We start from the raw sequence: 12,100 nt of genomic DNA, 5'->3' as shown, positions 1-12,100 counted from the left end.
CCAGTCACCAGGCAGCAGCTTCATAGGGATTGACTCTCCAGTTCTTGGCTCAGGTAAGTCTTTGGCAGACACATGAAATGTCAGTTTGTAGATCTGCTTCCTATGTCAGAGTCTCTCCAGTACACCTGTAACCACACAAGGTTCAAGCCATTTGTTTGGCACAGGTAATGAAGTCTTCAGTCTCCTTGACAACAAGCGCTCTGCAGGACTACTGTCCATACCTTGGGTTGGGGTGTTCCTCCAATGTAGAATGGCTTTCCACGGGTCATTACCATCATATTGGGACTTATTACAAAGATTCTTTACTATCTTTACAGCTGATTCTGCTTTGCCATTAGCTTGTGGGAGCCGCAGGGATGAGATAAGATGTTCAAACTCCCAATCTGTAGAGAACTGTCTGAATTGCTCACATGCAGATTGAGGTCCATTATCCTAGATGACTCTGTCCGGCCGGCCATAACGTGCAAACTGTCACATCAGTAATGTGACATAAAAAAAAAAATGAAACCACCACCATTTTATTCTCCAGGGCCTCTGCTTTCAGGAAATATATATTTGGGTGTTTTATCTAATCTTCAGGCCCAAATCTCCATATTACCATTGTGTGCAAAAATAATGGAAAACCAGCTCTGGCAGTGAAAGGGTTAATGTGAGCTAGATGGGATCACTCTGCTGTGGTCACACTCTAAACGTTAGAGCTCCCCCTAGCTGCAGCCTGGTAATAACATTGCTAGGAGGTCTATTCATTTATCTGCTCAATACTTCCCATCTTTATATAAACGTCTCCTGACATATAGGGCAGTGGCATCACTGCAGGGGGAGGGGGGGTGGAGGCCCCACCAGGGTGACACCTGTGGACAGTGCCGCTGCACTGCTAACACCGCACCCCGACACTGATCTGCTGTCACCAGGTGTGTCCATCAACGGAGCGCACCGAAGCCACCTCCCCCTCCTCTCTGTTTACATCTACACAGGAGGAGGGAGTCCGAGGGACACACCGCTGTGCATGTGCCACGCTATCTGAGGTCTGTACACTGTATTGTAATGTGCAGGGGGGTGCTATGGGAGAAGGGTCTACTAGCACAGGTACTGAGGGGGATCTGCACTGAGAGGGGGGTCTATACTGTGGGAGAGGGGGGTCTTTTTTTAGTGGTTGGGTCTATGCTGAGGAAGGGGGGTCTGTACTTAGTGGGGGGTCTATACTGAGGGGGGCTATAGTTGGTGGTGGGGTGACAACTATTTTTTCCACACCGGGTGACACCACCCCTAGTGACACAACTGATTTAGGGGTCTATTCATAAAACATTTGCATAGCGATTCCTCCATAGAAAGTGCATGTACATTCCTTCTGTGTGAATGGGATGGGAGAACTAACGTTGATAGACTTTTTGCCGAGCTGTTTGAATGGTTTCCACTGATTTAAAATGGAAAATACCATATTTACTATTAGATGGGGCTAATTTCTTTGATACTTAGCGCCATCTAAAGGCCAAATGCAGAATTTCCCTTTTAAATCAATGGCTGGTTTATTACTGTTTAAATAACTTTTATGATGCACTAAAAATATACGCCGGACCCTCAGCGTGCCGTCTACCTAATTAGTATGTGAAAAAAGGTGAAACAATACTAATATATGGGGACTGAAAAGTAAAAATGACAAAAGATGGAAAAGGAGAGGATGGGAGCTCACGGTATGAAGATTAAATGGCAAACTTGAAATAAAAACCTGTAATAGCTCAGCCAAGCCTGTGGTAGCACATATCTATGGAACTTCACTCACCATACAAACATGATTAGCAAAATAGATTTATTGGTGTCAATGATAAGAAAGACATAAAAAACATCATGCATACATTAGCATTAAAGCTATAAAAACAAAAGGACATCTCTGGACAGGAGCTACAATTCCACCCAAATCTAAGCGACCTCTGAAGAGTGACCCAAGTGTTGAACTGATATTGGAAAAGGGAGGAGGGATAAAGTCAGACCACAAAGCGGAAGCTATGAGATGATATGATTGGTTCTCCGATCTGCATTGGAAAAAGGTGGACAAGTAGATGATTGTATTGATCTGGAAGGTTGGTGTAAAGAAATAGGGGGGCGTTGCTGAGTAACAGTGGTCAGGAGGAGATGTACAAGTGGAATAGTAATGAATATGGGGGTCCAATAAAGTGATGTGGGGCTCACTAAAACCAGAAGAACATGGTCCTCCTTGGCCTCCCTCTCACTGTACCAATCAGAGTCCCTATGAGGACTCGCTCTCACACCTCAAATGAAAGAGCAATGTGAAGAGGTGATCCTTTCCAGAAAGTAATGGTCCTTTCCAAAGAATGGTAAATGTATTTATACTGTACTTATCAGCTTGTCCTCAAGTCCACAGCTCCAGGGTCCCGGGGGAAGGTCCTCCCTTGTCTTGTAAGGTGTGTAGAACCATATATGGGTCAAAGGCATGTAGTCCAGAGATAGGCCGCTTTCACCCATCTCTGTCGTCTGCATCAGAGGCTGGTTACCAATGCGCTCCATTGTACTTTTATCCTTCAGTGTCTACTTACCTCACAAGTGTATGAGTCCAATCTCAAATATTACAATCAAACCATGCCTGACCAATGACAATTAAGGGCTCTACTAGCCAGAATTTACCTCAGTGATTTCCTATGACCATCAGCTCCATCTAGTGACCATAAAGCCGCGTATACACGTAGCCGTCTGTCCGACGTATTTAGTCTGGCAGACTTCCCGCCAGACTGTCCGTCGGACTTTCCGAACGGGCTACTTGCCCACACACGGCACTTTTTCAGCGGACTAATACGGCATACTAAGTCCGCCGTACTATCCGCCCTACTTTTGAAATGAACGGACTCGCCCACACACGCGGAGGAAAGTCCGCTCATTTCGAGCGCGTCTCCAGGTAGGCGGAGCCCACGAAGGAGATGTCGCTGGCCCCGCCGCCTGGTATGGACTTAAAGGGGAACCCCAACGCTGAAAAAAATCGTTGTGGGGGTCCCCCCCAGGTCCACATCAGACCCTTGTCCGAGCACGCTACCTGGCCGGCCAGGAAAGGGGGGGACGAGCGAGCGCCCCCCCCCCCTGAGCCGTACCAGGCCGCGTGCCCTCAACATGGGGGGTGCCTTGGGGAAGGGGGGGCCGCACGGCCCCCCACCCCAAAGCACCTTGTCCCCATGTTGATGAGGACAAGGGCCTCTTCCCGACAACCCTGGCCGTTGGTTGTCGGGGTCTGCGGACGGGGGGCTTATCGGAATCCGGGAGCCCCCTTTAATAAGGGGGCCCCCGGATACCGGCCCCCCACCCTATGTGAATGAGTATGGGGTACAATGTATCCCTACCCATTTACCTGTAAAATAAAAGTACAAAAAAACACAACACACAAGATAAAATAATTTATTGCACAGCTCCGGGGGTCTTCCGTCTTCGGGGGGGTCTTCTCGCCGGACTCCTCCGCTATCTTCTTGTAGCTCTTTTGCTAGCGGAGGAGCCCGGCTTTCTTCCTCGCCGCCGGCCTCTTCTTCCGACTTCGGGGGTCTTGTCCCCCTCTTCGGTTCTTCTGCCGGGCCACCGCGCCTTCTTCTAGCTCTTTTACAGGCGGTGGCCCGGTCTTCTGTCGCCGCCACCGCCTTCCGTTCTTCTCTTCTTCTTCAGATGTTGCCTCGCCGAGTCCTCCGCTCACAATGACGAGGACCGGGCACACGGCGACTTATATAGGGACAAGGGGCGGGGTCTTCGGTTGATGTCACATGGGTTCATGTCACATGGTGACCCCGCCCCCTTATGATGTCACAGTCCTGGAGGATGCTGGGACTGTCGCCATGTGACATGAACCCATGTGACATCAACCCATGTGACATCAACCGAAGACCCCGCCCCTTGTCCCTATATAAGTCGCCGCGTGCCTGGTCCTCGTCATTGTGAGCGGAGGACTCGGCGAGGCAACATCTGAAGAAGAGAAGAAGAAGAGAAGAACGGAAGGCGGCGGCGGCGGCGACAGAAGACCGGGCCACCGCCTGTAAAAGAGCTAGAAGAAGGCGCGGTGGCCCGGCAGAAGAACCGAAGAGGGGGACAAGACCCCCGAAGTCGGAAGAAGAGGCCGGCGGCGAGGAAGAAAGCCAGGCTCCTCCGCTAGCAAAAGAGCTACAAGAAGATAGCGGAGGAGTCCGGCGAGAAGACCCCCCGAAGACGGAAGACCCCCGGAGCTGTGCAATAAATTATTTTATCTTGTGTGTTGTGTTTTTTTTGTACTTTTATTTTACAGGTGAATGGGTAGGGGTACATTGTACCCCATACTCATTCACATAGGGTGGGGGGCCGGTATCCGGGGGCCCCTTTATTAAAGGGGGCTCCCGGATTCCGATAAGCCCCCCGCCCGCAGACCCCGACAACCAACGACCAGGGTTGTCGGGAAGAGGCCCTTGTCCTCATCAACATGGGGACAAGGTGCTTTGGGGTGGGGGGCCGCGCGGCCCCCCTTCCCCAAGGCACCCCCCATGTTGAGGGCACGGGGCCTGGTACTGCTCAGGAGGGGGGGCGCTCGCTCGCCCCTCCTTTCCTGGCCGGCCGGGTAGCGTGCTTGGACAAGGGTCTGTTGTGGACTTTGGGGGGACCCCCACGCCAATTTTTTTCGGTGTTGGGGTTCCCCTTTAAGTCCATACCAGGCGGCGGGGCCAGCGGCGTCTCCTTCGCAGGCCCCGCCTACCTGGAGACCCACTCGAAATGAGCGGACTTTTCTCCGGGCGGGAAAAGTCCGTTCATTTCAAAAGTACGGCGGACTGGCATACACACGGCCGGATTGTCCGCCGAAATGCGAGTCCGGCGGGAAGATTGGAGTGTAAAACTACATTCTAAGTCCGCCGTACTTTCGGGTCAAAAAAGTATGCCGGAGGCTACACACGGGGGGATTGTTTGGCGGACTTGAGTTTGCCGGACTTTTCCACCCGCTTGTTTGATCGTGTGTACGCGGCATAATGGGGTATTTTTCCTGAAATACCTCAATAAAAATATCACAATACCACATTATGGCCACTAGATAGAGCCAAGAAATCAGTGTATGAAATAAAATACATCCATTATTCATCACAGCCGGGTGAATATCGCTCACATTCATTCAACTATTTTATTAAAAAACAGACCTCTAAGTGTTTGTGAAAGATTACACCACAAAATGTACTCAGCCAATGAGAGGTAATGACTCCATTTTTATTTTTCTCCTGCTATCAATGGCTGACACGGTACAACACTTCATCCATGTCTTTGGTGATCTCTGATCTCCTTATCAACTGTTTCTTCCATGATGGAGATCAGCCATGGAGTATATCTGAGGTGTATATCAGGGTGTACTTCTTCCCCACATGAGAGCTGTGATGTCCAGCAACATTCATATAGAAGACATTTCCTGCACTCAAGGCACTAATACACCTCGAGGGTTGTGTGGGATTCCTGATGTACAGGAAGACAGGACTTCAGTGAGGAACAATTCCCTCACTCAGGACAGGAATACGGCTTCTCCCCCGTGTGAGAGCTCTGATGTGTATAAAGATGGGACTTCACTATCCACCCAACCAATACGAGTACTCCCCATTTATCACCAACCTCTGAACTCACCCTTGTAGCCAGTTTTCAATCCATGTACTCACCCTATGGTCTATGCTAACCAACCTTACTTTGTACAGTAAACGTTTATGGGGAACTGTGTCAAATGGTTTTGCAACATCCAGATACACCACGTCTATGAGCCTTCCTTTATCCAGTTACACCACCTCTATTTATCTAGATACACCACGTCTACGGGCCTTCCTTTATCCAGATACACCACGTCTACGTGCCTTCCCTTATCTAGATATACCACATCTACGGACCTTCCTTTATCCAGATACACCACATCTATTTATCTTGATACACCACGTCTACGGGCCTTCCTTTATCTAGATACACCACATCTATTTATCTAGATACACCACGTCTACGGGCCTTCCTTTATCCAGATACACCACGTCTACGTGCCTTCCCTTATCTAGATACACCACATCTACAGGCCTTCCTTTATCCAGATACACCACGTCTACGGGCCTTCCTTTATCTAGATACACCACATCTATTTATCTAGATACACCACGTCTATGGGCCTTCCTTTATCCAGATACACCACGTCTTCGTGCCTTCCTTTATCTACATACACCACATCTACGGGCCTTCCTTTATCTAGATACACCACGTCTGCAGGCCTTCCTTTATCTAGATACACCACGTCTACGGGCCTTCTTTTACCTACATACACCACATCTACGGGCCTTCCTTTATCTAGATACACCACGTCTATGGGCCTTCCTTTATCCAGATACACTACGTCTACGGGCCTTCCTTTATCTACATACACCACATCTACGGGCCTTCCTTTATCTAGATACACCACGTCTACAGGCCTTCCTTTATCTAGATACACCACGTCTATGGACCTTCCTATATCTAGATACACCACGTCTACGGGCCTTCCTTTATCTAGATATACCACGTCTACGGGCCTTCCTTTATCTAGATATACCACGTCTACGGGCCTTCCTTTATCTAGATACACCACGTCTATGGGCCTTCCTTTATCCAGATACACCACGTCTATGGGCCTTCCTTTATCTAGATACACCACGTCTACGGGCCTTCCTTTATCTGGATACACCACATCTACGGGCCTTCCTTTATCTGGATGGCAACTTACCTCCTCATAGAAGGTTAGTAGATGGTTTGGCAAGAACAATTCTTCATGAATTCATGCTGATTGCTGCTAACGGTATCAATGGCCAACATGGTACAACACTTCATCCATGTCTTTGGTGATCTCTGATCTCCTTATCAACTGTTTCTTCCATGATGAAGATCAGCCATGGAGTATATCTGAGGTGTATATCAGGGTGTGCTTCTTCCCCACATGAGAGCTGTGATGTCCAGCAACATTCATATAGAAGACATTTCCCACACTCAAGGCACTAATTACACCTCGAGGGTTGTGTGGGATCCCTGATGTACAGGAAGACAGGACTTCAGTGAGGAACAATTCCTTCACTCAGGACAGGAATACGGCTTCTCCCCTGTCTGAGATCTCTGATGTTTGGAAAGACTGGACTTCAGTGAAAAACATTTCCCGCACTCAGGACAGGAATACGGCTTCTCTCCTGTGTGAGATCTTTTATGCGGATCAAGATAGCATTTAAAACGGAAACCCTTCCCGCACTCAGTACAGGAAAAGCTCTTCTCTGTTGGAAGGACGGCACCGTCCCGCACAGTCTGAGGTTCCTCAGGATAAGAGGAATACGATGGTCCATCTACACTGTGTGGTGCCGGATGGACATTTGAGGTAGTCAGGTTTTCTCCTGGACTATACTGTGTGATGTCCTCATCTTCTAATTTACAGTCTGGAGACAAAGTGAGACAATCCTCTGAGGTTTTCCTCATCTCCTGTCCATCTACTAAAATAGAAATACAAAGATTATTACTAGACATGAGCTGATTGGTTCCCCTAAACCAGGACTCCGCCCACATCAGGCAGCTTTGTCTCTGAAGATCTTACAATTCCCCCCTCAAGGTAACTAGTAAATGGGTCCTCTGATCTCCTACCAGATCACTTCTTTATTCATGGACCTTAGTCAGAGAGTGAGGAAACAATGAGAACTGTCTTTTATAGGAGTGACAGTGATGAGGGGATTATAGGACGAGTGTCCCCTCCCCCTCTATCACTCATTGCCATCTTCCCAACACAAGAAGTCCTGCACTTCCTTATTTAGTCCATGATTTAGTCATGAATAACAGCGGGGCTGAGCCCCACCAGAGGTCAGAGAGTGAGGATGGGGGAGAACAACCAAGATGAAGACTGGACTGATCCTGAAGACCCCCATCATTGGGTTATTGACTCCTCCCTCATTATCACTTTCTGTTTAAGGTTCTAAAGATTGAGGATGTTATCACAGTATTATCACCATGTAAAAGTCTGTCCTCCAATCAGATCATCAGATATAAAATGTCCAGCTGGTAGGAAATGGGTGTAACAAAAGAGAATACATATTATGTGTATATATAGCAGTGGGGGGAAGGGAGAGAACAGAAGTCAGGACTATGTAATGTACAACATATTGTATAAGATACAACAGATAGGACTATATAGTATCAGAATGATGTAATGTACAACATAGAGTATATAGTGCAGGGGTCAGGAGTATGTAATGTAGAATATAAAGTATACAGTGTAAGGGTCAGGACTCATAATATTGGTATTCAGTAATCAGTGGAAGATTAAATGTTTACATGAGACAAGTTGCAGAGGTCCCACACCGCTGCCTCCCATCTCCTGAGACTGCACTCAGTGACTTGGGTCTGAGACTATACAGACATATCCCTCCACCCGGCACAGCCAGCAGACAACACAACAAGTAATCCTGGGGGGATTGTTCTGTCAGAGATCTTGTCATACCCGGGTATGGGGCAGAAGACCCAAAGCACATACCCCAGGTGCCTAGATCTTGTAACATCTATGGTGAAAATGAACATTTTGCTGCCAGCTGATCCCCAGAATTTCCATAAATCCAGTCTAGATACATAAATTGTGTCGGCAGCACAGAGAAGGAAGATTATCGGAGAGAAATCCAGGAATAAAGGATGGGGAACACAGCTCAGAAAAGTGACCAGGGGATTACAGGCTGATATCACCCAGCCCCCGCCCTACTCTGGACCAATCAGTGAGCAGTATGGGTGGATGGATGTATTTAGTGTTAATGACCCACCTGTGCTGATCTCTGTAGGAGTGTCCTCCTCTATAAATGTCCCCGTTATTCCATCCTCCTCCATAGACTGCTGATCATCCCTCACATACCTCTCTTCTTGCATGGGTTCCCCTGCAAGAGCATACCAGGCCCTTCAGGTCTGGTGTGGATTTTAAGGGGAACCTCCGCGCCAAAAAAAATCCATACAAGACCCTTATCTGAGCACACAACCTGGCAGGCCGCCGGAAAAGAGGGGGGACGAGAGAGTGCCCCCCTCCATCCTGAACAGTACCAGGCCACATGCCCTCAACATTGTGAGCATGCTTTGGGGTCCTCCCCAAAGCACCTTGTCCCTATGTTGATGAGGACAAGGGCCTCATGCCCACAACCCTTGCCGGTGGTTGTGTGGGTCTGCGGGCCAGGGGCTTATTGGAATCTGGACCCCCTTTAACAAGGAGACCCCTGGATCCTGGCCTCCCCCCCTGTGTGAAATGGTAAGGGTTCACTAAAAGTGACAAAAGTGTTAAATATGACAAGAGACAGTTTTTGACAATTCCTTTATTAAAGTCTTCTTTCATCTTCTTTCTTCTGGTCTTCTTCCTTCAGTTTCTTCCTCCATCTTCTTCTTCCTCCGATTCTCTTCTTGCTCCAGTGTTCTTGTCTGTCATCTTCCTCGACGGCGTCTCTCTTCATTCTCGGGATGCTCCACACAATGAGAGGCTCCCACTGTATTACGCTTCTCTTCTTCTGACAGGTCTTATATAACGGAGGGCGGGGCTACTCGGTGACCCCGCCCCTCTGATGCACGGAACCGTGGCAAGAAGAAGAGGATCGGAGGAAGAAGATGGAGGAAGAAACCAAAGCATGAAGAAAGAAGAAGACCAGAAGAAAGAAGATGAAAGAAAACTTTAATAAAGGAATTGTCAAAAACTGTCTCTTGTCATTTTTAACCCTTTTGTCACTTTTTTGGTGAAATGGTAGGGGAACTTTTGTACCCCCTTACCATTTCACACATGGGGGGGGCCGGGATCTGGGGGTCCCCTTGTTAAAGGGGGCTTCCAGATTCTGATAAGCCCCCCGCCCGCAGACTCCCACAACGAGTCTTAATATCCATACCAGACCTGAAGGGCTTGGTATGAAATTTTGGAGGACCCCCACGCATTTATTTTTTATTCTTAATGCTAACATGACCTGTGTGCAAATAGCTTTAAAAAAAAAACATAGAAATGAACCAGCGCAAAAAAAAAAAAAAAATCAAATTGAGAGGTGCGCCTGTTCAACTTATGCAAATGAACCTATTTTTTGCTGGCACAGTGAACCAGAGCACTTGAACGGGCGCAAATGCCGCTTGCGCATGCGCAGTGCATAAATTGACCTAGCGCAGTTCCAAGTGTATTTGCAGGCGCAGCAAGCTTGTTCAGAGAAAGTTACTTTTCCGTTCTATTTTGGGCATATTTGTTACTTGGACAGTCATATCTATACTTCCTCACATCACCCCATAATATTCGCACTTCCAGCTTCTTTTAATTCTGAGTTGAAGATGCCGTGTGCCAGGTCTATAACGGCGCACAGATAGTGGCCGCCGTGTGCCGGCATGCTCATAGTAAATGGGGAATTGCACTGTGTTACGGGCGCAAATGCTTTGTAAATACGAAAACAGCCGTTGCGTGTTGGCGTGCGCCGCAACTCATGGCGCAAATGCTTTGTAAATCAGCCTCATTGTCTCTATAAATGTGTTTGATAATAAAATTAGGTGGCTCCGTCATATCCTTGTGTCCTTCTGAAAACTCCTCCATCACTCCATACTCCTCATTCTCCTCTTTATACTCTTCTTTAACATCAATATTATCATCCCCTAGGTTTCCACTCTGAATAAATAATAAAACATTCATTGTAACAATCATGCTGTGTATAAATCAGAACTACCAATAATTGTCAATCATCTACCTGATGATGGTGGGGGATGGTGTGACCTTCCTGTGTGGAATCCCGGGAATACAGAGGACGGGGACATCTCTCTGGTGGGTTCCCATTACTGGATCCATCTGTAGGAAACACACACACTGACTGAATACATTGTTTCTATGTGTTTATCAGATGATGGGGGATCTAGGTGGAGCCTCCGTACTGCTCTCTCCTTTACAATAAAGTCTCCTCTTACCCGGTGATGTGAGGGGCGGCTGATTGTCCATCATGACGTCCTTGTAGAGATCCTTGTGTCCTTCTAAATACTCCCACTCCTCCATGGAGAAATAGACAGTGACATCCTGACACCTTATAGGAACCTGACACACACAATGATACAGTCACCATCCAGACACATCCCTTGTCTGTTACTGGATAATGTCCCAGAATCCTCCTCACCTCTCCTGTCAGGTCTGTGTTTTATTAATAGAGATAAGAGGGATGTCATGTGACCTCCCAGAATCCTCCTCACCTCTCCAGTCAGGTCTGTGTTTTATTAATAGAGATAAGAGTGATGTCATGTGACCTCCCAGAATCCTCCTCACCTCTCCAGTCAGGTCTGTGTTTTATTAATAGATATAAGAGTGATGTCATGTGACCTCCCAGAATCCTCCTCACCTCTCCGGTCAGGTCTGTGTTATATTAATATAGATAAGAGTGATGTCATGTGACCTCCCAGAATCCTCCTTACCTCTCCGGTCAGCAGGTAGATGATCTCCAGGGTGAGGTTTAGTATCTTCTCAGTCATGTGACTCCGGTCCTCCTCCATCCTCATTGGTGCCGTCATTTGATCTATACAGGTCTCCTTGTAGACGGATAACTTTGGGAAATTAAAGTAAGAATTATTTGGATGGTGTTGGTCACACAATAATATTATTATTATTATTATTCAAGATTTATATAGCGCCAACAGTTTACGCAGCGCTTTACAATGTATAGGGGGGACAACACAATTACAGTTCAATACAAAAGGTACAGGAGGGCCCGGCTCGTAGAGCTAACATTCTAAAGGGAGGGGGTGGTGGTACAAAAGGTAATAACTGCAGAGAATGATTTGATGGGGGTGGCTCGGGGACAGTTAGGTGGGTGTGGGATAGGCTTCCCTGAATAAATTAATTTTCAGGGAACTCCTAAAGGCGGACAGGTTAGGGGCTGATTGGACAGACTGGGGCAGGGAGTTCCAGAGGATGGGAGAGGCTCTGGAGAAGTCCTGAAGGCGAGCATGAGAGGAGGTAACAAGGGAGCTAGAGAGCAGGAGGTCCTGGGAGGAGTAGAGAGGACAATTTGGGCGATATCTGCAGATGAGGTCAGTGATGTAGATGGGGCGATGTTGTGGATGGTTTTGTATGTTATGGTTAGAATTTTGAATTTCATACAGT

The 12,100-nt window shown here is 47.7% G+C and overlaps 1 protein-coding gene across 1 annotated transcript in view; it reads left to right on the top strand.

Moving 5' to 3' along the window:
* The window catches only part of LOC143986903 (uncharacterized), a 1,023,878-nt gene that overhangs the window by 933,618 nt on the left and 78,160 nt on the right, over positions 1-12,100 (top strand). The gene's annotated exons all lie outside the window — the stretch shown is intronic.

Source organism: Lithobates pipiens, unplaced genomic scaffold (genome assembly GCF_037356315.1).
Source record: "Lithobates pipiens isolate NorthernLeopardFrog02 unplaced genomic scaffold, aLitPip1_a1.2 Scaffold_18, whole genome shotgun sequence".
NCBI lineage: Eukaryota > Metazoa > Chordata > Amphibia > Anura > Ranidae > Lithobates > Lithobates pipiens.
Note: the sequence above shows the minus strand (reverse complement) of the source record. Positions and strands in the feature narration are given on the sequence as shown.